The sequence below is a fragment of the Falco biarmicus genome, chromosome 10, assembly GCF_023638135.1.
Source record: "Falco biarmicus isolate bFalBia1 chromosome 10, bFalBia1.pri, whole genome shotgun sequence".
Taxonomy (NCBI): Eukaryota; Metazoa; Chordata; class Aves; order Falconiformes; family Falconidae; genus Falco; species Falco biarmicus.
In genome coordinates, this window is record NC_079297.1 from 36878527 (window position 1) to 36904501 (window position 25975).

Below are 25975 nucleotides of genomic sequence, written 5' to 3' on the forward strand. Positions count from 1 at the left end.
GGGAGTCTTCCCTGCCCCCAAACAAAAGGACTTGCATTTTCAGCTGAATCACCTAAACGTACATATATTTGTAGGCAGAGGATTTAGAATGCTTGTATTCTGGAAGGTTTCTTAGTGGTACAAGCAGGAGGAGGAAGTCATAAATTTCTTCAAGCTTTAGACAAGAATAACAGAGCAGCAAAACCAGATCTAGAAGTTTCCTGTGTAGCTTTTTTTTAAACTTTAATTTACCACAATGTTGCGGGCTTTCTTTAAGTGAAATAAGCTTTGCTGCTAGGAGTTATCATAATCCTTTTTGGATTTGGGAATGATTAAGTTATTTCTCATTGTGACCTTCATTGACACATTTCAAATAATAAGATGCTCCATCACTTTTAAGTCCAACTTGTGTAGCAGATGAGATTTGGGTTTTTTCTATGAGGATATAGGTAATACGTACCAGCTGAAGAACATTACCAAATTAACACTCTAGTCTGCTAGTAACTTACATATTTCTCCTTTACTTCCTTAATTTTGGGTTGTAACCTTTGTTGAAATCTCCCCAGATTGCTCTAGGTCACGAGTGATGGGATGATAGAAAATGTGTCCCCATATACAGCTCGAATTGAGTCTCTGTTAAGGTGGGAGAAGGTGGAAGTCACTTCTTTTAATACTTTGGATTTAGATGCAAAACTGGATAAAATATTAATTGAAATGTCTCTTTGATGCATGATTTCCCAAATGCTGCAGAGCCTGAGAATTGTTCACTTAGAAGTGTATTTATTTTGTACGCAGTTTATTAAAAGGGCTGAAACCCTACCAGATCAGCCTACAGATATAAGGGTTGGGCAAAAAGTTCGTGAAAACCCTGCATTTTGTACTGTCAGATGGAGCATTGACATTCAGGTAACAGATATTCCCAAATATTTTGAAATGAAAAATATTCTAACATTTGTTTTACTGTTGAGCTGTGCGTTCTGCTCGCATTTGAGGCGGTTGCAGAGCAAGTTGCCGTGCACGGGTTACCTGTGCTGCCAGACGCGGCCGAGCAGTCAATTACCATGAATTATTCAGGCAAATACTGCTTTTTCATTGTTCATTTCAAAGTCCAAGGGAACAAATATTTATGAGCTGGCTACACATGTTAGTAGTAGGACCTGCGTGTTAGACGTGGGCATAGAATTAAGGATCAGATTTAGAACTGTGCGACAGTTACACCTCTGTGTGCGAAGACTCGTACTAGTTTTCTGTATAAGAAAAGTGGTTAGTTATTTCAGGTCTGTGTCTCTGTGCAGTTTAATTCAGGCTCGAAAGCTCTGCTGTGCCTGAGAGAATCTAGGGTGAAGTATTTTGTTCTGATGTGCCCAGTTGTGGAGCATTTTATTTCCTTAAAGCCATCATATATACAGTATAACCGCTGCAGATTGGTTGATAAGGAAATAAGCAACCATATGTAAGTCAGCACCAGCTATGAAACGATGTTAGTATGGAAAAGTCAAACTAAGTGCAAATATCTCTAGTTTCAGGTCTTAAAAGCAATTCATGCTCTGTCACAGGAACAGAAGCATGAAGACTGATTCAGAAGTGGAAGCATAACAAGAACCACTTTATCTGAGAATCCTTGGGTGTGGGATTCATGGAACCTTTTCCTGGTCAGTTCCGATCGCAACATATGAATTAGCTTATCCTTAAACCACAGAAAGGTGACTCCAGAGTAAACATTAATTTTTGATTGGGTTACAAATTTGTAAGTAAATACTACACAGTTTACTGGAGATATGCAACTGGAAGTGCCTTCTGCCTGACGACATGAAAAAATATTTCCTTTTGACAGGTAGTGTAAATCTGGCAGAAGTGTGGGGTACCTACTGTGTTACTGACAGGCAAATGCTTGGCATCGTTGTGGCTTAAGAAAAAGAAGTTTGTTTCCTCGCTTGCTTGAAAGAGGGGAAAGGTCATGGAAAGAAAATGCCATCTTTCAGCCCTCCCGACAAAGGGCTTTAGGCTTCTAGGCCTGAAGTCCCTCTAAACTGAATTTCAGTGCTCTGCTTGTTTGTGCAGAAATTATTCTGTTTTTGTAAATGTAGGTGCATATTCTCACTGTATTTAATAGACTGGTTTTGTGACTAATAATAAAAACGCAGCTGTGTGTTTTTTTTGCAGGATATACTTCTGGCTGTATTTTAAATCTGTTTTGAAATCAGTATTGTACTAAACGTAGCCCTATTTCTGTGGAATTCAAAGTGGGAAATCTTTCATGTGAAAAGATTACTGTACCAGTTAATCATTTTCACTACCACTTTGAGGAAACAATAAAATAACAGAAACACCTTAAGACCTGATATTCAAACAGGAAGGTGATTTAAATTTCATAGAAAAAACAGAATTGCAGCAGAGCCATGCGGAAATAGAGAATAAGACAGGAGCACATGGAAGAGTGACTGCACTTTTCCTTCTGTGTGAGAAGTCTTATAAGCAGAAGATGCAGATTCAAGCAGAGCAATCTGTGTAATTAGCTGTTATGGATCTCACCTATAGAATGAACTGTAGCGGTTTGAAGAATGCAGTACACCGTGTGTTGTCTTGAGATAAGACTTGGCTCTTCAATGGTTTGTTTAATGATTGTTGTGGTCTGTTCTGTTGTAAAAGTGAAATAGGAAACTAGGCTGCAGCAATACCACACCTCTCCTTTGGACTTCTCAGTGTTTCCCTTCTCTAATCAGTGCATTCCCATACTGTCTCCTGTCCCCTGTTTCACTTCGTTGGGTCTTTTCTTCTGTTTGCATTTTAAAGCAGTGGAAAAATCGACGCTACTTGTAGCTGAGCCTCAGCTACCAAGAAGTTCTTGCCCTGTTATAATTGTATAATCTCATCACCTTTTTAAACTTTACATTTGGCATTAGCTGAAGCAGCAAAACAAGTTGACTGAGCTAAGCATACCAGTGGGAGGGAGAGGGAGAAGTGGGTGGAATTGAGCTGAAAAAAGGAGTGAAGAAAATCACGAAGAACTCTAATACATCTTTATGTAAATATTTCTCAGCTCTTTAAAGAAGTTTAAAAAGAGCTCTGCATTCTCTGTGAAACTTTCAGAAATGCTGCTGAATCAAAAATAAGCTTGTGCCTGTTATTTCTATCGTTTCTTCTTCTTGGGATTCAGCAGCTCATTAGACAGTTATTTGTTTAATCAGTTCTGGTGTATAAATGTTGGGTATTTCTGCCTCTTAATGAGAGAATTTTTTTATGGAAATACCGTCTCTGAATGTGTTGTAAACCTACTGCAGAATTGAAACATAAATCAAAGATCTTCTCTGGATACTGCATTTAAGCTCTTTTTACATACATATAGTAGCTTGATTTTTCACAAAGTTCAAAGAAACCGAAGATCCCTCTTGAACAAGTCATGCCTAGTGCTATTGCCTTGAGTATCATACCAAATGAGTACTCACTGTCATAAGACTGTGTGAACCAATATACTCTTTAAGTATGGAAATTGCTGGCAAAATTCTTGATCTTTAAATTGTGAGTATGGTATTACTTCCACCTTTCTGTCTATTTTTTTTCTGAAAGTATTACCGTGGATCCAGCTGACTTCAGGGAATGTATTTCTTGCTGCAAGCAGTTGCTAACCTTGCACATTTGTGTTCCTGTTACTGTCTGTATGGTCAAAATAACAATAATTCTTGATGGTTTAGTGACTCTTCCCCACATGTTTCATGTACGTCTTTGTCAGGGTGATGAAAATACATTTCATTAGTTAAGGACCGGTTTATTAGTATACATCTCAAATAATTTTTCAGTGGAGGCTTTCTTGCAATGGCATACTGCTGTGATCTTTGATTTAATACCATAGGTTTACACTAAAACTAAAAGAAGCATTAGATTAAAAGCAAAAAGCACTTTATTTTTGTTGTGAAGTGTATTTCCATCCTGAAAAAAATTCTGTATCATGACATCAGCTTTGTCTTCTGTCCTGTCTCTGTCAGCGTCTCAGGTGTGGCAGAGAGCCTTTTAGGCATTACATTAGGAGTCAATGGGGGGCTCCAATGGGGGAGGTGTTCTTAAAAATAAACCTTTCCTTACTGAACAGCAGGAGAGATGGAATAATTAAGCAAAGAGACTTAGTGGGTTTTAATAATTTCCAGATTAAGCGGAAATGATAACAGATGGATCTTTCTGAATGATTGAAATGAATGCTTTTGAACACTTTGAAATGTAATTGAAATAATTAAAATAAAGTATGCTGATAAACGGCGAGTGCAGTGTCCATGGTGCTGCAGTTACCACTGGCTTTTCTTGGAAACAGTATTTTCTTTCTCTTTCTTTAAGATTTTAAAGTGTTCTGTGTTTTAATTACCAGCATATAATCTTTTGGCGTGAGATATAACTGCATTGCCTAGAACAAACAGTGCTGAATGTGTTTTATAACTGTCTCCTTTCTGTTGGATTATCAGTGAGTGGAATCCTTATTTGCTTTGATTTGCTAGCTGATATTGTAAAAGATTCCTGCTTTTATCTTCCTCTTCTGTACCAAAATGGCCCTCTGAAGTCTGAGCAAATATTTCTTTTTCACTCTTGAGTGGCCAGATGTAACGGCTGACTTCTGCTGTCACAAGAATTCTTCTCTGAAACACCGCTAACAATATTTAAACCATGACATGCATAGGGTCCGTTTTATCATTAATGACAGGGCATGTTAGAAGAATAGCAGCTATAGCAACAGTATGTAAGAACATGCTTGAGTTAAGACCAGAGCTTAATGCTCAAACCTCGCTGGTTACTGTTAAGTGCTGTTATTTCAGTCAGTTACTTAATGTGCAACAGGAAAGTCTTCCGTACTTGCTGTACGCTGGGCAGCATCCCCTTTTCCTTCGGCATGTTTCAGTTTGTCATCAAACTCCCTTAGGAATGCTGCTCACAATCTCTGCTGATTTAATAGTTTGCTAAAAAAAGGGGAGGACTATTTCCCAGAGTTATTCCCGTTGGTATAGAAGAGCATGGTTGTGTCCTGTGCTTGCATTATAAATTGACCATAGAAATCAACCCTAGAACTCTGGCTGTATCAGGACTCTCTTTTTTCTCATCTATTCAGTTGCTTTGAATCCATTTGAAGATTTAATCTGTCCCTAAAGCTGGTTTAATGTGCAATCAGGGAAGTTCCTTTTTCAGAAGGGAACTCCAGAATGGTGGTAGTGATTCCAGTGTCGTCATCCCACTCTGGTCTCTCGCTGAAAGTTGCATGGGAGGGATAAAGATCTGTGGCAATCCAGCCCTAAATATGGCTGGACCCTGAAGCAGGCAGTGACCCAGCGCAGTATAGTCATCAACAAGGACTCAAAGCATCTCTGATTTCAGTTAAGAAATTACCAGTTTGCTAGGTAGTCCCAGTTTTAGGGGGCTGCAAAGCTTGTCTGCAGCTGAAGACCTCAGTGGTTGTAGGAGAGCGGGACGTAAGCACACTTCCTCTTAAATGTTGAAAGGCAAATGAGTACTTTAGGGTGTTCATCATATTTTATAAGGACTTTATTTCTGGCTTGTGGGTATTGATACCAGCTGGAAGCACTGCCAAAATAGCTGTGGCATTCCCACTGTAGCAGTGAGCAACGGTACCAGTGTCATGCCTGCTCATGTGCAGCTGCCCAGACTCCAAGTCACTGTAAAACCTTCCCTGCACCTGGAGCACTGTAGCACTGTGGTGCTGAGGCAAATCTGATACCTTCTTTCCAGCTGCTATTGCATCCGTCTGTACAGATCTAGTCTGTCAGGCTACACCTAGACTGGAAGCTGTTTGAGTTGGGAGCTGTTATTGTCCTCTGTGTGTGTAATATCAAATAGGTGGGATCCCAGCACACAAACCGTTTCTGCGTTGTGCATCCCGTGCCTGCTACAGAATTGGGTAAAGTTGACTGACTGTGTTTTCCATGATAGAGGCAGTTATTTATAATCTTTGGTTTTGTAGATGGATTACCTGAGATGTGCCGAGGACTTGGGCAGACCTTCATGGTGTCTTATTTCACCCTCAACACCAGCAACTGAGCTGCTTCTGACTGCAAAAAGTGATGTGGCTAACAGCTGTCCCATGTGCTTACTTGTTTCTTTTATCTTTAGGGAGAAGTTCTTGTGTACTGTGGTGGGTGGTTGCTTTTTTCATAGATTAGAGTGTGTAGTTTACATCTATAGATCTGAAGACCAGAAGGGATAATTAGATCATCTCCTTTGATCTTGTAAAAGACAGGCTGTAGCGCTCCTGTGCTGTGTTCTTAATGTTAGCAAAAACACGATAAAAGAATTGTATTTCACAAATTAGAGAATGAAAGATGAAAAATTCAGGCAGGAACCTAGGGTCTGCAATTTCATCTCCTTTTATTTTAACTTTCTAGCTATTTACTTATTGGAGAGGGAAGTGCTATCCTATATTGGTGCTGCTATTTGCCGGAAGGTACTGCTGGGCAAATGTGTTCTGTGTGAGGGGCTGCAAGTCTTTATGAAATAATACTCTCATGATCTGTTCTCCCTTAGCACAAATTGTCACTGATATATTAAGTACACCATAAAAATTAGTATTTGGCTGTTTTATGTTACTGACACAGTATAAAAGTAATGTGTTGACTTTTCCTAGTGTACAAACTGTCTAGGCAGAAGCTGAGATAGCTTAGCTATTTCTTTTGTGTTGCAGATGAACGTTGCATTCCTCGGTCTCCAAGTGCTGGTTTACATCTTGATTGATGTTAAGTAATTAAAGGAGGCTCCAGCTGCTTAGTGATTCAGAAGTACAGGGCTCTTATGCTGTAAAAACAACAAGTGACTCCCCACTTACTAACTTATCATTGTTTACTTTGGGGACCATACAGAATAATAAGTGCAAAACCTTTTTTGGGGGGGACACACCCACCCACACCCCCACAACCCCACACCCCCAGTAAAAATGTCCCCCTTTTATCTAGCATTTTAATAAGTGAAATTTATGATCATCTTGAGTTAACTCCAGAATTAAAATTCAAAGCATAAGTAAACACGTTCTTTCTGTTATGAGTGAGGATGGAGAACTGCTTTACTTTTTGTTTAGATGTGATGGATATACCCAAAGAAGTTAAAAACTTGAGTAGTTTATAATGTGTGCACTTCTTTTGTTGGGAGTTACTTTATCCAATATATGGGATATAATTTTTGTTTAATGGTTTATTTATTATATGAAAAATAAAGTTTTCCGCTAATGCGGTAAAAAAGTCCTCATTATGAGGTTGTAAAATGTAATACTTTTAAATAGCAATCAAGTCAGTGTACTCCAAAATCTATGGGCAGCATTATGCCCACACAAGCTACATATACTGTGCTAAATCAGAGTAGCAAACAGACCTGGATTTGGCATCACGGCTTTCCAGCAGGAGTCGGTCTGGTATCAGTACAGGGTTGTAGGGATGTCTGTCAGGGTCAGTATGTGCCAACCAAGAGACATAGTCAACCTCTCAGATGTATTCCACGTGCAGGTACAAACTAATAAATGAACATTTTCAGTACAACTATACTTCTAAAATTGGTCAAAATGTTAGCACTTGAAAATGTGTTTTTTTCATTGGTGTAACGATGGCTGTGGATGTGTGTGTAGTTGCAGATATCTGCGTCTGCGGGGCAGAGCTGGAAACCAACGCAGCATAACAAGCGGATAGTGTGTGTGATGTATTTTTGACCTAATCGTCTAATTCCAGGCTCAACTATCAAATCCAGGCATGGAACATTATGGTATTAAAAGCCAATAGCACGTGTGACCCAAGGGACCTTTGTATTTTAATACTTGAATAACATTTAATTTCTAGTAAGTTCTTGAGAGAGCATCTTTTGTAGTAAAGTGCGTAACATTTGAAAAATGGAAATCAACAGCTGGTTTAAATATTGCTGAACAGTGTAGCAGGACAGCAGTGCTGAAGGAAAATAGGTTTTTGTAATAGTATTAACACACAGGAAAACAATTCTAAAAGGTGTAAATGGTTTAGTTTACCTGCTGTAATACTGTACTTGTTCAGGATGGCATGCTGTCCCTTCTGTGGGTAAAAGTGATCTGAAAATTGCTCGAACATATTATCAATATGAGTTGATTTTTCCTGTTAATTCCACAGTGTTTCACAAAGGCAAATATTGCAGTTGCAGGTTTTGTCACAAGGAAATGCTGCTCCCAGTATGACCAGGGCCCAGTTCAGAATTAATGTAGTTTTTTCCCTCTTCCTGCACTTCTCCAGAAATCCTTTTACAGCACTGGCACATTTCTTCTGCATCTGCTGTTTCTGATACTATTGATGATTTTTTTCCGAACTTAACAACGTGGTCAAGTATGTTTAACACCCGACTGATGTAGCAAAGCTTACGGCAATGGAAGGATCTGTTTGAAGCGTTTGCCAAATCCAAGGCAGAGCTGTAAAGCAGGGAGCTCTGCACATCATCGGGGATGCTGAATGCATGAAGTGCAGCCCAGCGTGCTTGGCCTTGGGCTCTTGCCCTGGACACAGAGCCCATGGGAGGGCATGGAGCTGGTGACTAAAACTGACTTTCTTCGTGTGACTGCAAGGGCTGAAAATAGTTGTGATTTCCCTCAGTGTCTCAGGGACTTTCTGTCATTCCCATGTGTAGAACTCTATGTTTTGTTTTATGCTGCAGGAAGCTCAAGTGGGAAAAGCTAGGGCATTTTCATTGTGTTGTAGACAAAACACCTTAAATACCTCGCCGTAGTGGTCAGCCTGTCGGCGAACAAAAACTAAGCGTCTGACCTGTTGCTGATGGTTGTGTGTTGGTCTGTTTTTCTCAGGTTCCTGTGTCACACCACATGGGTGGTTACCGCGTGCCTCCTGGGATAAGAGCAGCTGCCTGCAGACGCTGTGCGGTTAGTTACAACCACACGCAGCCATTGCTGTGTCCTGTTACTGCTCTGCCTCGGGCTTTCCCAAAGAAAACTGATGTGTTTGCTTTGGGTTTCCCCCTTTTTCTCCACACCCATAAATATAATGTCAAAAGCGAAATGGAAAGCGGTAACTCGTTGTTGGTCTGTCTTCATGTCCTCTCGATCAGGGCCCTGCAGCCAGCTCCCCCCTCCTGTGCAGCCAGGTGTCCCGGGTACAGAAATGTCACCCCTCCCGAGGAGGGGACTTCCTGGGGGTGGGGGGGCTCCCAGGGGCTTGGTCTTTTAGGAATGTTGGGCGCGTATGAATTAGAGCCTTGAAAATAAAGGCAGGGAATGTCCAGTGTGAAACAGCGTCCTGCAGAGAGCCGAGGCAAGCAGAGCACGCAATGCTCTGTGCGTGATGCTCAGTTTGCCAGGGGCTGTCCGGCTGTGTTCTGCAGGGGCGAGGGCCTTTTGGAAGGATGGCACTTTTCGGCAGGCCAGATCCATAACACAGGCCGTGTGTGAATGGAAAATACAGGGGGATGCCAGACATGTTTTGTGGTCACTACTAAAGTTTAATTTTCACTCAGGAATATGAAGGGCAGTGACCAGAGAGCTGTATCTGGTGAGATCTTGCATTGGGAAATTACTTCTCTATATCTGACATAAGATCACGTCAACAAAACATTTGACATACAGGCAATGAAACTTGTTTGAATTATCCTCATGATTATTTTGGATTTTTTCCTGTAGTGCAGCTATTACTCTGGAAAGCAGTTGAAGCTTTGTAGCTTCCCCCCTCCCCCTTCAAGTCGGTACCTATTTATGTACTGGCCAGAATGGGAGAACAGATCATAGACAACAAAGTCATATCAGGACTGCTGAAAATTTGACCCCCATATGTATGGGATCTGTTTTGTGTTGTTTTTTGTTAAAAGCAAACAAAAAATTGTGATCAGCTTTGTAGTTTTTTTTAAAGGGTATTATTTTATTATAGAAATAAGTCTAGTATTTAAAAATTATGTCCTCATTTTTATTGGATGAGAGAACCCCAAAATATCACAACATTCCTTAATACTGTATAAAGAAAAGTATTAATCGATTTCCAGGGCAACCAGTTTATATTCCCATTTGCCATACAGGCGTTCTCCAGGCGAGTTAGCCTCCGTTCATGGACTGCGGAGCCCTACATTGCTTGTTTAAAAAACATTCTGCCCCAAGAGCGGGATCCAGAAGTGCTTGAACTGAGCATAACTCTTCTCAAGTTGGAGATGTGGCGTGGTGGACTTCACAGGCATTAGGCAGCGGTGAACGGCTTAAGAATCCTCACAATCCATTATTTTGAAGTGGTTTTTAATGCAAAATGGAAGCTCGTCTTGGGCTGTCCCGCAGATGGTGAGACGCACAGGGCAGCACCCGAGCGGGGCGGGAGCTCAGTTTTCCTTTTGATAGGGACATGAGCTGGCAGCGGTGCTTAGCTGGCCACCAGAAACCAAAGAAACAAGGTCTGCATGAAGCGTTCATTGTTCACCCAGGTCTGCAAGTCAGGGGCCAAATCCCCTCCTTTGTGCAATGTGAAGTGTTCGAGAGCTTTGGTTGGGAGCACAGGGAGGTTGCAGAGGTGAGGTGCGTCCTGTTCTTCTCCTGTCCTACCTGAAGTCTAGGATGCTGAGCTGCCACACGCGTGTGCTTTCGTGTCTTGGTTTCCAGAAACCCCACTCTGGATTTGGAGTCCTGCTGTGGTGGGCAGTACGCATGCAAACGACAAAAATGGGTCATGACTGGAGATGTGCCGTACCTGCTCCTCCTGAAAAGGGACTGACAAAGCTTGGCTTGAAAGAACTGCTCTATCTTAGCACAGTCTTGAGGAAAATCTGGCAAATTGGGATTGATAGACTGCGTCATGGGCGGCTGTTCTGCTGTAGCCAGCTGTTTTTAGAAAACAATCACAATGATTTTGTGAAATTCTGGTTCAACAGCACAAACATTAATTTCTGCTCGCTCTTCTCTTTCCACCATGTACTCTTAACTGTTTTTCAAACCGTGCAACATGTAACGGTTCTTGTTATTACCTATTCCATAGAATAAGTAATGCAGGGGAAATAGGAAGTCAGGTGCATAACTAAACAGGTATTATAAAACTTCATCCATGTTCTAGCTGTCATAGGTACACTAAGAAGTTTAAATACCAGTCATCATTGCTCTTGTTGTTTAACTACTTGGTACCTCACAGAGTTTAGGCTCTGTGAGAAACGCCTTTGTTTAGAAGGAAAGGTAAAGGTCTGCGCGTGTGCTTTGTCCTGGAGGATCTGCACCGTGCTGGGGGTGTCTGTGGAGCCAGAGTACGCGGAAAGTACTAGACGAGAAATAGCTGTCTTTGAGGCCTAAAATGGCTGCTGGAATAATAAATAATGGAGGCATGCAACCACAGTCTATTTGTTCTTCAGTGAATTTAGTAGTGTTCTCAGTCCATCTGCTTTTTATTTTAGAAACCTAATCCAGTCCTGTCTATGTAAAATTTTCAGATACTAATTTGGAATGCATTCTTATCCACACCCTTTGCTACACTCTAGAATGCTGATATTTTGGTGGGGGTGGTGTTAGGGGGAAAAAAAGGCTCTTTGCAGCTTTCCGCTTCTTGTTTGGCTTTTTTTGGCCACCCACAGGGGGGGGCACCTGCCAGGGCTTCGGGGGTGCTTCCCACTCTGCAGCGCTCGGGCGTTCTGTAAGTGTGTGCGAGGGCTCACCCATTCATCATTATTACATCTTAATGTAGGTCTCAGGTTTGCTAAATTATGTTAAATCACTTCCATATTGAAACACATGAATAATTTAAAATCACTGTGTGCTGCAAACAGCAGGATCAGATTATTAGATCACTTAATTGTTTCTGTCTTTTTGTCTGAAGGTTTTTGGCCTTTTACAGTAAAATTATGAACTGGCAGTGTAGACGACAGGCCTTGTGGCACTACCGTCAGTGGCGTATTTGAGACACGGTACATCTAGGAACGCTTTTTTTCTGAAGGAAGTTCAGTTTCTCAAAAGGGAGTTCAACGTAAATCATACCTAATGGAGCTGTAGTCGTCATATCTCAGTTCCCCTGAGAGGAGAATGAATTATTAGAAATATTTGGATGGCAGGAGTCTGTCATTTATTAATGACTCTTTTTTTATGCATGCACGGTGTCCCTGTGTCAGAAAGAACTGGAAGGGCGGGCGGAGGAGAAAGGGAGGAAAGGATAAAAGCAAGGCAAGAGTCTGAAGTTTGGCAATATTCACAACTGAATTGCAAGCCTTTGAGTTCAGTTCCTCTCCGATTAAGCAGGGCATTTGTGTAGAATGCAGACCATAGGAAACATGCAGTAAGGAGATGAGATCGATAGCTATCCGGAGGTACACGCAGTGGACAAAACATTCAAAGTGCACGTGGCAGTAGGGACAGATCTAGCACAGACTGGAAAAATAGAAAGATAGAGTTTTGATAGTAGTAGGACAGCAAAATGAATTGGAAAGCTGTGCCTTAACTACTGGCTTACCCTTGTCCCACCTGTACTTCCTCTGGTCAGCTCACTGAAAGGCTAAAGCATTGCAAATGCCTAAATGAATTTTGGGGGAGAGGACTGGAGAGGAAGGGGACAAGTCTTGGAGATGCTGTGGTAAAGCAGATGGGTTGTGGGAGACAGAGAGAGGAGGAAAGAGTAATTGAAGGATGCAAGCTTCAGTGAACAGGAAGGATAGTCGTATCAGCAGTGACAGGAGGAAATGAGCTCAGGATATGGGAGAAAAGTTGGCTGATCTTGGTGATACCGTGGGGCACATTTATGCTTGGAATGTGATGCCTTTTATTCTGTTGGCATTAGTGTATTTCAGAGACTCAGACTATTAAAGTTGGCTTGATGGCTTTGTGTTTTCCAGGTATTAAATTTGTGATGCTGCGTTCTAGACACATCGGTACTTGGTAGTACTCTAGGAACTGTGCCGTTGCGGGTGTATATTTAGAAGCAGCAACTTCCAGGAAATTAACTTTGTCATTTTTTTCCTTCTGCATTTGTATCCAAAAGCTTCCTGATACAGGACTGTGAGATCTGCTGTGAATAATACCGATCTTTTAGAATATGCTGCTTGTTTCCATCAGTTCTTATCTGCTTAGTTTTAATTCTTCTCTTTTTCCCCTCCATGTTTCCCTTTCCAAGATTCAGTGGAACACCTTGGCCCAGCATTTCTCCCCATGCCAGTGCTTTGTCCTGCCTCCAGACTTCTATGTACAGAAGACATTGGAGTTCTGCAGATAGGAAATTATTTTTTTCTTTCCTGTTCAGCTTGCCTATCATGATTCCTAACTAGTGTGTGTGCTTACGCAGAGCACGTGTCAGTGGGATGGAGAGGTGGCTGGTTCCTTAGAAGAAAGGACGGGAGCCCCTGATGGTTCCATGAACCTTAGAGAGCACCAAAGGAAAACTGAAGGGGAGACCCGTGCAGGCTGGTAGTTTGGATAACAATTCCTGTGACAGTGCTTTTTGATTGAGCTTTGCCAAAACCCGATAGATGGGTGAAATGGGTAAAAATGAGGTATCGTCTGTGGCTGTATTGTGGCCTGGGTTTTGAGGGGGATTGCTGCTTTTCAAAAATCGTCTTCCTTGGCTAGTGGGCCTCTCTTTTTTATTTATTTATTTGTTTGTTTATTTAAATTTCCTTTACCCTAGTCATAAAGAAAGGCAACAATTCTGCCCTTAGTTCTTGATGGCCACCACCTAATCTAGCTCTGCCTGCCTGCCATCTGCCAGCATCATCGACAGGCTCTTACTGACATGCACTCTCTTGGCTAAAAAAAACCCACCAAAAACAGGGGGCAGGCAAAAAAAGCATAAAGATCTGTCCATATTTCCTTGTTGGCAGCACTCTTCTGTGTGGCCTGAGTCCAGAGCCTTGTTTGGCACTTCACAGGTCCCACACAGGTTACTGATGTCTGCATAAACCCCGCATACCCCTCTTGCCCCCTTATGCTAAAGCACAGTTCATAACATTTCATAACACACTGGAAGTAATTTCTAAGTTTTCAAATACATGCATAGTGTGTTAATATGTAAATTATGCACGCGACCAAATTCTCATTAGAAAAATACTACAGCCTTTATGAGTCCGTCAGAACTTGCAAACGGAATGTATTCAGCAAAGGTGGTGTTTTGTTTGAGCAAATATTTTCAAATGCAACCATATGTCCTGTATATGTCTGTGTGCCCACTTGAACCTCTGATGTCCTTGGTGAATTTTCCTCTTGTAGTGTAACACGTTGCACATGTAGGCTTCTGTCTTCAGAGCTACTAGTGGATTATGCTGTATGTCTAACTTGGTGAAGTTAGCTAACAAACTTGCTATATGATTTCATATAATTAATTCTATAACTGGCCTGTAAGGAAAAAAAGGGATTATGCAAAGGGAACAGCCTTTGAGAGAGAAACAGCTTTTTCCATTGTTGTTGTTGTTGTTAATAAACCTGTCAGTGATTTAGGACTGTATCACTTGGGAAATATTCATTGCTGTTTTCCAAATTGCTTTCTATCATTCATACCTTACATTTGAGCTTGCCATAGTTTCAAGAAGTGTAGAGCTTTAGTTTCATACTCAAGAAATTAGTTCATTTTTTCTAGATCTTTTTTTTTTTTTTTTTTCATGTTAAGAAAAGAGAAACAAGTTAGAGATGTGAGAAATCCCCCTGCTAAAGGAAGGGGTTCTGCTTTGGCACAAGGGGGCAGTCATGTTATATATGAAATTAGAGTTACTCAACCATAGGTTAATAGTCAACTGGATGACAAAATTACTGTTGTAGGGTGGCATGAGTGCAGTCTTACATTTCAGCAGGATTCACTGATGCTCCAAGTAGAATGGTTACCAGAATTTTGGGGAAGATTTATTTGTGAACATTTTTAACGAAAAAAAGAAAAAAAAGAAAAAAAAAAGGTCTGTGTGTATATGATAAACTCTTTTGTTCTTAAAGGTTTAAAATACATACATACATACATATATATATATATGATAATGTAAGTGTTAGACAAAATGACTGCAGTACTTTCCACACTTGTTACCTACAGACGTATCTCTCAAGTGTTAGTATCAACTCAGGGCTGGGGAACAAGAGGAAACGTAAACATTATATATCATTTAAAACCTCTGGATACAGAGGATTTTAGTTGGAAAGTGGTCTTGGTTTAAAGATCGTTGATTCTTTGAGAGGGATTGAATAGGAGATATCTCCAAATTTGTTTTGGATGGGACATAGCATAGCGCTCGAGAAGCCTTATTTCCCTCTTTCGCATCCCTGCTCATCACATTCCTGGAAAGGCCAGTCGGGTGATGTTCCATACAATTAGTGAAAACTCAGTACAATTCCTGTGTTCAGTGCTTGTTGGGAAGCATTAAAATGTAAAGTTGGCAGACAGTGGTGGTGTTTTACCTGGGTCATGGTCCTCCCCCCATTTTGGTTTGGTTTGGTTTGAAAGATCCAACTATTCTCAACATGAAAGTGAATCTGCTTGATTTACCTTGCAGGTAAGGTTGCACGAGCACAGAGTTCTAGAACTCAGGCTTATTTGTAATCTTTTTTTGAAGAAAAAAATAATCTGTGGTTACATGATAAACTGTTTTAAGGTGATTGTAATCCTAATCTATTACAGCACATCATGAGTGAGTCTTGCAGCACAGGTCTCAAACATAGCCTTGCATACAGATTTCAGACATAGGTCCATAGTTAGAATAGGTCTCAGGAGAATGCAGGGAGGAAAAATAGTTAACAGCTTCACATGGTATCTAACTCTAATATTGGAGCCTGTTTCCTATTAAAAGAGATCACATTTGTAAAAGCTGATAGACCTGATCGTTAGTTGCATTAGTATTCTGCTGCTGAACAAGGCTACCTCTAGCATTCTGTCCCTTAGCATGTCAGATATCCTGGTTTCTGGAAACTATTGATAGAAGGAGGAAAAGCCCTTGCAAGATGAGACAAAATGTTATAAATAGGGCTGGAATCACTGAGCTTTCAACTAGAAGTAAACAGAGTGTGACTCAGACGGGTGATGATCTTAAAGTTTATGTTGCCATCTCCAAGCATGTCTCGCTGGGGGTCATTATTGCAGAATGTGAGCTTTTACTTGGAAAGCTTACAGTACTTTGGAAGTTGGATTTTTTTAAAAATGGTTTATTTATCATGGCTGACAGCATCTTGTTATATATATTTTTGGAGCTGAGTATTAACTTCATTATGTATGGCATACTTTGCTGTCATGAAAGAAAAAAAAAAAGATTCACATGATTTCTCCTTCATGAGTTTCCTGATTGTAACCTCCTTAGCCAGGAAAGATTTACAAGAAAAAAATACACAGATGTGCATGCACTGCTGCATAAGGTTTGGGGTTTTTTTCCCCAAGGATGCAAGGCCAATGTGATCCTGTTCTCTGCGTGTCAGCTGTCCCCAGTCCCCAGACAGCTTTTGACATGTTTGCTCTTATCTTAATTTCATAGGAGTTCATTCTAAATTATATTGAATTCCACGAGATAAGCAGTTATGTAGGAGAGGATGAAGAAGGAGAGCTCACGGGTGGCTCCTCCGTTGAAGTGAAAGGTTTTTAGTCTGTGTCCAGTCTTACTGTTAGACGAGGCACTGTCCACACAGGGAGCCACAAGAAAGTGAGTTTTGGAAATTCTCCTGTGCACACAACTGTTTTCTTCTGTTAGAGAGAGGGTGAGATGATACCTAAGCTTGAAGGTGGGAAATGCCTATAATTTACCGAAGTGAAGCCCTGCAGTGATACGTGTGTACCCCAGACAAGCAGTGAAGATTGCGGTGACAGGCTGGTTTCTCAGCTATCTTTGCCTTTCTGGTAGCAAGCCAGTATCGTTACAGCTGTTAAACGGCTGACACTGGGTGACAACCTCTGCCTCCCCCCCCCTAATTTTTCAGTTGTTCTTGACAGGTAGGTTCAGATTGATTTCATATGACATTTTGATGGATTTTTTTGATTCAGGGAATGAATATTTTACACTCACTCAAAGCCTAAGTAGTGAGAATACACTAACCTTGAACTAGGTATTTTCACTTCCAGCATCTATGTGCTCCCAATGTGAAATTGTGTCTTTCATACTCCACATTACAGTGGGAAAAGTAGATCTTACAGCTCTGTTTGGGGCAGATGGGGAGAAAGATACTGCAGCAGTTCTTTGACAACGAAAGGCTTAGAGTATCAGTCAAAGTAATTAATTTTTCTGACTGCAGTGTTTTTACTTATGTCCATGAAAGGACAGTACAAGCAAGGTGTACATGCCAAAAATAGCCATATTTTCTGGTTGGGCTTGAAGAATTTTCATTTTCTTGAAATTACAACTCATGAGGATTGTGTAGGTGTCCATCATTGACTTTTCTCCAATACTTCTTCCTCTGAGCTGTTACATTTTAACCCTGGGTTTGATGCATTCATGAGAGGGAAAGTGCTGCTGTGTTATGGGCACGGAAAGTAAGCTATGGAGCTTTGTTAATTAGAAAATATGTTCTCATGGGCTTTTCTATGAGATTGTTAAAGTACAGTTTCTTTATCAAATGGAAATAAAGTTAAAGGTTTGTTCATCAGCTTGTCACGGGAGTTGGCAAATCCATGGATAAATCGGTGGCTGGATTCCTTTGTCCTTTTGTCCCTCCTTTTCACTGGAAAGACAAAGTATATAATTTCATAATCTGTCTCGTGGATTTAAATCATTTAAAACATACCTTTTTCTCTTGTAAATCTTTGCCATAGGATAAAAGTTGTCAATATCTGAAGGGTGAAATTCAAAGTGGTAGCATGTATATTTTCGGAAGTTCAGTTTTAACTTTGGGCAGAGGCTCATTTATAATCCCTGTTGGACAATGCGTTTGTTCTCTTCGACAGTTGAATAAGGGGAAAAGACATGTTGAAAAATGTGTTCCTGTCCTCTTTTTCTGTGTGCTTTTCTCTACATCTGTGCTTAGCAGAACCCCTCAGGGTATCCTGGATTGTATTTACCAGGAAGAAAGAATACCTGACTAGACTAGCATTACTCCTCATGATTATGGTGTCATCAATTAACTTACATGACTCAAAAGTGAAGCTTGCCAGTCATTTTAAAGCTTTGGATAATGAAACTCAGGAAGTTTGTTCCTACGGCAAATTTCTTCAACCTTTGTTTAAAATAGTATAAAATAACTTCCTTTAATTGTGGAAATATACTGTTGGCAAAAGGCAAGGGCAAACTATAACTTTAAACCTTAGAAAACATGAGTCCATCATATCTGACAGGTTAGAACTGGTTCCTCCACACATCCAATAGTAGACAAATAGCAACAGTGTAATAATTAAACCTTAATCCTTGTAGTCATAAGCTATTATAAGTAATTGCAACTATTATGATTCTATTGCAGCTTATGAGTTTTGCTTTTCTTATCTTTCCGAGTGGGATTTTCTCCCCCCCCGCCCCTAAAGAAGGGGAAATGCCTCAGTGCTTTTGAAGGCCTGGTAGGACAGCCTGACAGTTATGTAAGCAGCTGTCTGCAGAAATTCATTAAATGTCTGATTGTGCACAGCCGTGTCTGACCCTTGGCGCTCATGCTGAGCCTTCCCCCCGCCCTCTCATCTCTGGTTGATATTGTGGATATTCATTTACAGGGATGCAGACTTCACTCTCACAGTAAAGTATGCCATGATCCCTTTAAATTTATAGGCAGGGGTTCACAGTTTTATGCGAAATACACAAGGAATTTGTCTCTGAATGGTGTGGCTTCTCGGAAGCATGAATTGAGCCCTGTACACATACTCATTTCTTACTACTTTTCTGTTTGTTTTGAGGCTCTTCCATTTTTTTGGTGATCTTTTAAGATATCCAAAAAGTGGGGGCTTTTTTAATGTCCCCCTGTACTTGATTCTATTTTTTAAAGTACCAGTATTTACTGGCCTACTGTGCACCCCATGATGTCAATGAGGGAATCATCAGCAAGTCTAACATTCAAGGAAAGTGTAGATTTTTTAGTATTTCAGGGGGTGCTCAACAACTTGTGTATTTTGAATTTGTGACTTGTGCTTTTTCTGTTCTGTGTTCTATAACTTTCTCCATCTCCTGTATTCAGAGTTTTAATTTTTCAGCATCATAGTTCCACTTAGTTTTCTTCTTTAATGAAATTTCATCGATTCTAAAATGGACCTCATGTGTTTCTTAGCTCTGCCTACCTGATGGTGCCATTTACAGCCAAAAGAGTCTGAAGATCAGTGTAGGATTCCTTCTGGCTTCTATTAAGATTGTGAACCATTTGTTTTTGTAGGTTTTTTTCCCCACTTGTTGAAGCTGAGAGGTGGCAGGGCTAAACCATGCCAAGACTGAAGCCACTGGACTTGGCAGGGTTAGTCAACAACCAGAAGATATGCTAGAGCATTGTTTTGGGAGACATTTCCTTAGACAGGTATGGTGGAACTGAAAGGGTTGTTCTGAAAGCTGTCAGGCTGGGCTTTCTGCTACTTCTGCCCTAGGAGCCGCACTGATCCTTTGGTTTGTTGCTGCAACTAAATATTGTAGCATGCATTTTATTGGACAGCAGTTCTGGTATTGACCATCCCACGCTTCCCACAAGAGGCCAAATGCATTTAGCCAAGTTGGTAGTTAAGCCTAAGGAAGAATACACAACGTTTGGGAGTAGCTGCCGGGCAGACGGGTAGGCCCCGCGGTCGGTGACCATTTCAGCGGGTGCTCTCAGGGCAGCCTCGGCGGAGGCTCCGTTCTGTTTAAGCTGTGGCGTGTGCCTGCGCGTGGTGCTGAACCAGATCCAGCCGAATCCCTGCGAAAGGTCACGGATTAGAACCGAGATTCTCCAGTTCTCTTGTTTGGACTGTGTCTGCCAGCTATGAGCCAGGCTGAGTAATCACAGCATTGCCAGCCTCGAAGGGGTCATAAATTGTGAGTTAGGGCCTGCTGAATCACAAGACTTAAGGAAGTACTGGCATCTATTTTGAACCTTTTGTTTTCCCAACACTTTGGCTACACGGAGTTTCAAGCCCTTCTGTAAAGCTAGAAATACACTTAAAAAAATAGAAGATGTTTCTGTAAGTCCTTGAAGTTTCAATCCTTCAATTTTTTTCTGGAATTCTTTCTCATGATCAGTATATCATCTTCTTACACACACGTGCATCCTATGTCTTTGTTTACTTTGTCACCCTGAGAGGGGGCCAGATCAACTGCTGGCTTTAGGGTGGGAAGAGGGTTCTGGCACGCTGGAGGATTCTCATCTGTGTGCAAAATAGACTAAAGGACAGTCAAGGAACAGGCACAGAGGAAAAGGGAACCTTTATTATTTCGCTAGTTAAACCAACTTTTACTTTGAATTTGTGTCTGCTTTGGCTGTATATACCTAGAATTTTAAGTCTAGAATGTTTGGGAGCTTGACCTGTGAGAAGTACGTCAAAAGCCAACAGTGGGGGTTTTATTGCCTAGGCTACCTGGGTAAAAGGCTTCCGTTTTGGCAACGGTATAGCAGGAAGTATGGAGCTGAAGTTAAGGAAAAAACCAGCACCTCAGCCTCCTGAGCTGGGGGAAACCAGAGAGCATCCGAGGCCTCAGCCTGGTGGATGTCCAGAGAGGACACTTTACCCTGACAGCTAGGAAGGCTGTGTGTGGGGGTGGTGTATAAATATGTGTGTATGTTCATTTACAAACTCATTAATTCAAGTGAGTACTTCCCTTTTTCTACACCATTTATTCCTTTTTGCTTTTAAGCTGATTTGTGCTCCTTAATTGCTCTTGTCCTTTTGGCAGCTGAGGTGCCTTTTGTCCGGGGAAACCTGATTCCATTTGCTATCTAATCTATGACTTGTTTTGCATTTTGTTAACATTATGAACAGATTCTCTGCAGTGACCTATTCTCACCTCCTCCCCCCAGCATATATCTGAAATTTTCTGCAATATCCATTTCCAAAAATCTGAAGAAAATTGATGTATTGTGTCCGTTCAGGTTATCCCTCCTTTCCTACTCAGCTGCCAGTGCAAGCAACAGGAGATGTCATCAGGAATTGTGATTCACATATTGACAATTTCTATTGCAAATCTCTGCGAGTGTGTGCATTCTCACAAACACGCACACTTAGTTCTCATCGGGAAGTACAAAACACATTTCTGAAAACCAAGAGCAAAAGTGTCTGTGAACTCGATCCAAAGGTAGGCAGCGGGTAGCTCCTTTCCCACCCAGATCCCGAGGTTTGCTCTGCATTCCAGTGCTGTGCCGTGTGTTTGTCGTCCGAGCTCAGACACATGTTCAGTCTAGCAGCTCCTCTTTCAGCCAGTGTTTGAGCAGCGGTTAAAAGAAGATGCACTCATGTGGAAAATCCTGGCAGCAGGCACCCTGGATTGTGTTACAGCAGCTGTCCTCAATGGGAAGGCATTGATGTTTACAGTGTGTGTTTTTCCATGGAATTTTGTTTGTCTGCCATATATATACAACACAGGCTATTCTTCTCTGTGTGATGTGTTTTTCAGTGCTTTATATGCAAAATATTTTCTGCAGTAATATTTATATATTGAATGTGAAGGCAGATGTAAGGCAGACACCAGCTTGAAAACATTCACAATTAAGAAGTCTGATATGTAGTAATTTAGATTAATCAGCATCTTCGAAACAAACAAAAAAGGGGGGGCAGAAAAAAGCCTTACAGATCTGAAACATGCAGTCTTGCTTCAGCATACATATGAAAAATCTGGGGAAGAATTAAAAATGCTTTTTCAAATAACCTATTTATCAGCACATTAATTAGTAAACCATTCCTCGTAGATAAGTTATTTTTTATTTATTTGCATGGAGCCTTGAGGTGGTGCTGTAATCTGAATTGCAAATGGATTAACTGTCAGTAACAATGTTGGATGTTTTGATGCAGGGTGAAAAAGCCTTTTTTGCATTATTTTTCCAGTATGGCAATGTCACGTGGTATCACTGTTTCATAGCTATTTTTAGTGGAGTCGTCATTTTAGCACCTAGGCTGTAACTGGCATAAGTGTATGATGATGTCATTCCTGCCTCTGTCATACTTCCATTTATTTTTTGGCAAGGAAGTTTTTTCTTGTTTTATTTTTCACTTGCTGAGATCATGCCAGTGGAATTCAATGGGCCTTGCATTGTTTTCCAAAGCCCTAGTTCAGCAAAATGCTCCGATGTGCTTGCTCAAAGTTAGGCAGCTATCGGCTCGGGTAGGATTTAAGGACTACCTTAAGTGCTTTTTGGAGCATCAAGTGATTTGTAGCTTGCGGATAAGTAAATGCTGTGTTTCCCCCTCCCCCCTTGGGCTCATGCCTGTAACAAGTTGGATATGATGTAAGTCAAAAGCCATTTCCACATCTGTGCGACACCCCTGGATCATTCCAAGATCTACCTGTCCTGAAAATGCCACTGTGCATCACAGCGAGGTGTGAAAACAGAAGAGAGAGCCTCAAGGCAATCGGACCCCAATTCCTTAGGATGCTTTGTGAATAAAAAGGAGCTGCACAGTGCGTGTATGGAGTGGAATGGGCATCTCAACCCCTGTGTATTCTACCTGAATCTGTTGCTCTGGTCTTGAGAAACATCTGCCTTTGGGTTGGATCACTTTCCCAATTGTCATTGCGGTAAGACATAGACGGAAAGCTGAAGTAGCCTAGCCATTCTCCGGCAACTGCATGCCCTGAAAAAACTGCAGAATGAAGTTTTAAGTAGCATTTGGATAAACACGTGCAGTACCAGACACACAGTTGTCTTAGGTTTACAGAAAGAAGCCGTGTGCTTGTGCGCAGGTCAGCCAGCCTCCAGTCTTCCAGAGACACGCACAATCGCACCCTGAAGCTTGCGGTTAATGACTATCAGCAAAAAGATACCCAAATGGAACACAGAATTTGTGAAGTAGTCTGCTTTGATTTTTTTAGAAGTCAGTGCTCGGTCTGGGCCCACATGCCGATGCGCTGCACAGGAGCCCATCGCTGTGTTCGGCGGCCAGGGAGTCTCTACCTGTGCCACAAGGAGCCTGAGCTTCATCGGCCTCTAGCTTCTGCCTTTGTGCGCCAGGAAGAAAAGCCCCAACTTCCAGTTGTCCACAAAACTGTATGCTGAATTAAAAGACTGCAAGTATAGCAATGCTAGGCCTTCACATCAAGTCCAAACTTTTATCAAAGACATGTATGTCAGCAGGAGGCTCTCGCTGCCGTGTGGCTGCAGCAAAGCCCAAAGCAGCGTGGAAAGTGGAAGGTGTACAGGGCTGCAGTTCAGGCAGTCTTCCTTAGGCATCGAAAATATCTTATATTTACTAGTACCTCACACAGTCAAGCAGTCGTAGTTAGTTTCAGCCAAGTCTTCCTTCCCTTTGATCTCCATGCTGCCTGCTATTATAAGATACTGAATTATCACCACCTCCCTCAGGCTGTCTCAGAAGTTTACAGATGCAAACTTGCAAATCAAATAGTTTATGTTCAGCTATTTTCCCATTACTCCCTACCACTGCAAACCAGCCAAAGCAAAGTTCACAAAAGAGAAAAACAGTAGTACAAAACACTTAATAAATTATCACCCTTTTCTTTTCAAAATCTTTCACGAAGTAATGTTGTTTACTCTTCAATATGGAGCTATAATGAGAGCAAAGTCCCTTTGCAACTTGCATGTCATGTAGGTCATTTGTGTATTGGCACTGCTAATCGTGATGATTGTTTCTAAAGACTTCACTGTAATTGTGTGTTATGGTTTTGTTTGTGTACATGTGGAGCTGTACCTTGTGCCATCAGCTTTGGCTGAAGCACTGGCTCAACAATGGGAACATGGTGTGGGAAATTAGACCTACATGGAATTGTGCATCAACATTTTCACCACATTACTTCCTTTTTTTCTTTTTTCTTCTTTTACTAGAATTATTAGAGATGTAACCACAGAGCCTCTTTTACAAAGTGCAGATCCACGCTGCTGTCAGTTTTCATTGCATTTCTTGAGCATGTTGTGGCCTTGAAAGTGGTTTTACTATAAAGAGTGCGGCTCCAGTTTGGAAGTTTGGTAGAAAAATGTAAGATTCTTTTAATTTTATTTTCAGAGGGGAAAAGGTGCTGCCTTTTCCATTCCTTTGTCTGGGATTTGAAACAAACTATAGTAGTAGTTTGAAAGCTTTCCCAAATGTGTCTTCCATTACCAATGACACTTTTAAACTCTGTTGCTAAACCTTCTAATCTTTAAGGTTCTGCGAGTGTAGGCAACTGTCAGGGAAACTGCATAATTCAGCAGTGAAGTCATGCCTGATTCATTGACCGTTATTTATTATACAATGATTTCTGCAGTTCCTAAAGATGATAATCCTGGTAGTAAGCACTGATGGAAGTCAGCAGTCTTGGAGCAGAACTGAGATGATCAGTGTTACATGCTAGAGCAAAATCTGGTAGAAGTCACTCCATTGACAAATAATCGTATTTAACACAGGTTGCATTAAAAAAAAAATTAAAAAAGGGGGCTTAAAGAGCTTGTAAAGTATTATTTTTTTTTAACAATTAATTCTAAAACCTGTGTGGAAGTAATTTGTGATTCCTTTTTGTTTCTTCCCTGTTGGTGTTTATGTTTTTGACTTTGTTCCTCCCTCCTCTCCTCAGCTTTTCTTATTTTGGTTCATTCAAGTAATTTAATTAAAAGATGCTCAGGAGATTCCCAGTGCGTGGTGCAGGTGGCTTCCCATACTCAGCTTTTCTGTATCTCAGTGGTGTAACCTGTGTATTCCTGTTCTTGAACTCTTCTGAGCTGGCAGTCAGTGGCTTCAAGTAGTGACACCCTATATTGTGGCTCCGAGAAGATGACAAGTGGCAGCTGGAGACGGGTTTGGGAACAACTGCTTTTTTTTTTTTTTTTTCACTTGAAACATAATCTGTGCCTCCTCCCCCTCTCCTTCCCCTGTGTTTTGAATAGAGCACTCAGGGAAGGGAAGGAGAAGAGAAAAGAAAAGTTTGGCTGATGCTTGTTTGCCTTGGGTTTAGTTCAACGGCATCGGTGGCCTCAGCAGCTGGGACAGCCCTGGGAGCTGGGTGCTGGGTGCTGCCATGTGCATTTCGTGTGCCGCAAACAGCGGCCGCGCGGGCAACATTTGAACTCATCTGCGGCGGCAGCACTCCTGTCGTGGGACAGGAGGTGGGCAGCTCCCGGCTTCGTGGGAGTCAGCAGGGGTTTTGCCAGAAATGTGAGCAGGCCTTAGGTTTTTATCCACAGTTTTCGGCCTTGTTTTGTTTCCAGGATTTGTCCTGAGCTGGACACTTACGTGCCGGGGCTGCCTTGAGCAGCCGCTATGCACGGCGGGCCGGGGGCTGCACCAGACCGTGGGGGGCTCGGGCACCGCTGCGGCACAAACGGCGCGAGCCCAAGCAGGCGCTGCATGCTTGCGATTATGGTTTTAAAACTGACCTGAAAGCAACGTGCTGTGAATTACTTCAGCACAGAAGCTGGAATTGAAGTCGAACGCAGCACAGAGCGACCCGGCGGCTGTGCCCAGCTAGTGCGTGGTGCTGGGGAAGGGCAGGGGCTGATTAGCAGGGCAGGAGTGCAGGTGGGCGTGATGGATGGGCGGCTTAGAAACCAGCCTGGAGAAACCTGGATGTAAAGAGGCAGACCAAAATAAAAAAGCTTCATACACTCTCCTTAGGGACATCGGAAACAACTAACACATCCGGTTTTCTGAATCAGTACTTGGCATGGTATAATTCCACGCAGGGCAGACACATGATTTGGAATGTATAGAAGCATCAGAACATGGCAGTTCGAATATATAATTCTCCATTCAACAAAGCAGCAATAAAGTAAGCACTTCATGCTCAATTAGGAACATATATGAACTAAGAAATAAAGTACAGGATTTATTCTTAGTAGCTCTGACAGTACTGGTTTGCTACAAGTTATTTGCAATTTATAGCAACCAGTTTCATTTGTTCTTGTGATACCTAAATAGTATTCTAAGATCATAATAGGTTTCAATTTGGTTTGGGTTTTTTTTGAAAAAAGCTTCCTTATAGGAGAGACTTGGTAAATGATATATGCTTGCTAAACACAGTTACATGGAAAGTTTGCACTGACCTTGCAGAGTATTCATTCCATAAGCAGTGCAGAGCT

General features: G+C 41.5%; 1 protein-coding gene across 2 annotated transcripts in view; it reads left to right on the top strand.

The window, feature by feature from the left end:
- Positions 1-25975, top strand: part of KCNQ1 (potassium voltage-gated channel subfamily Q member 1) — a 362823-nt gene that overhangs the window by 118188 nt on the left and 218660 nt on the right. The window lies entirely within an intron of this gene.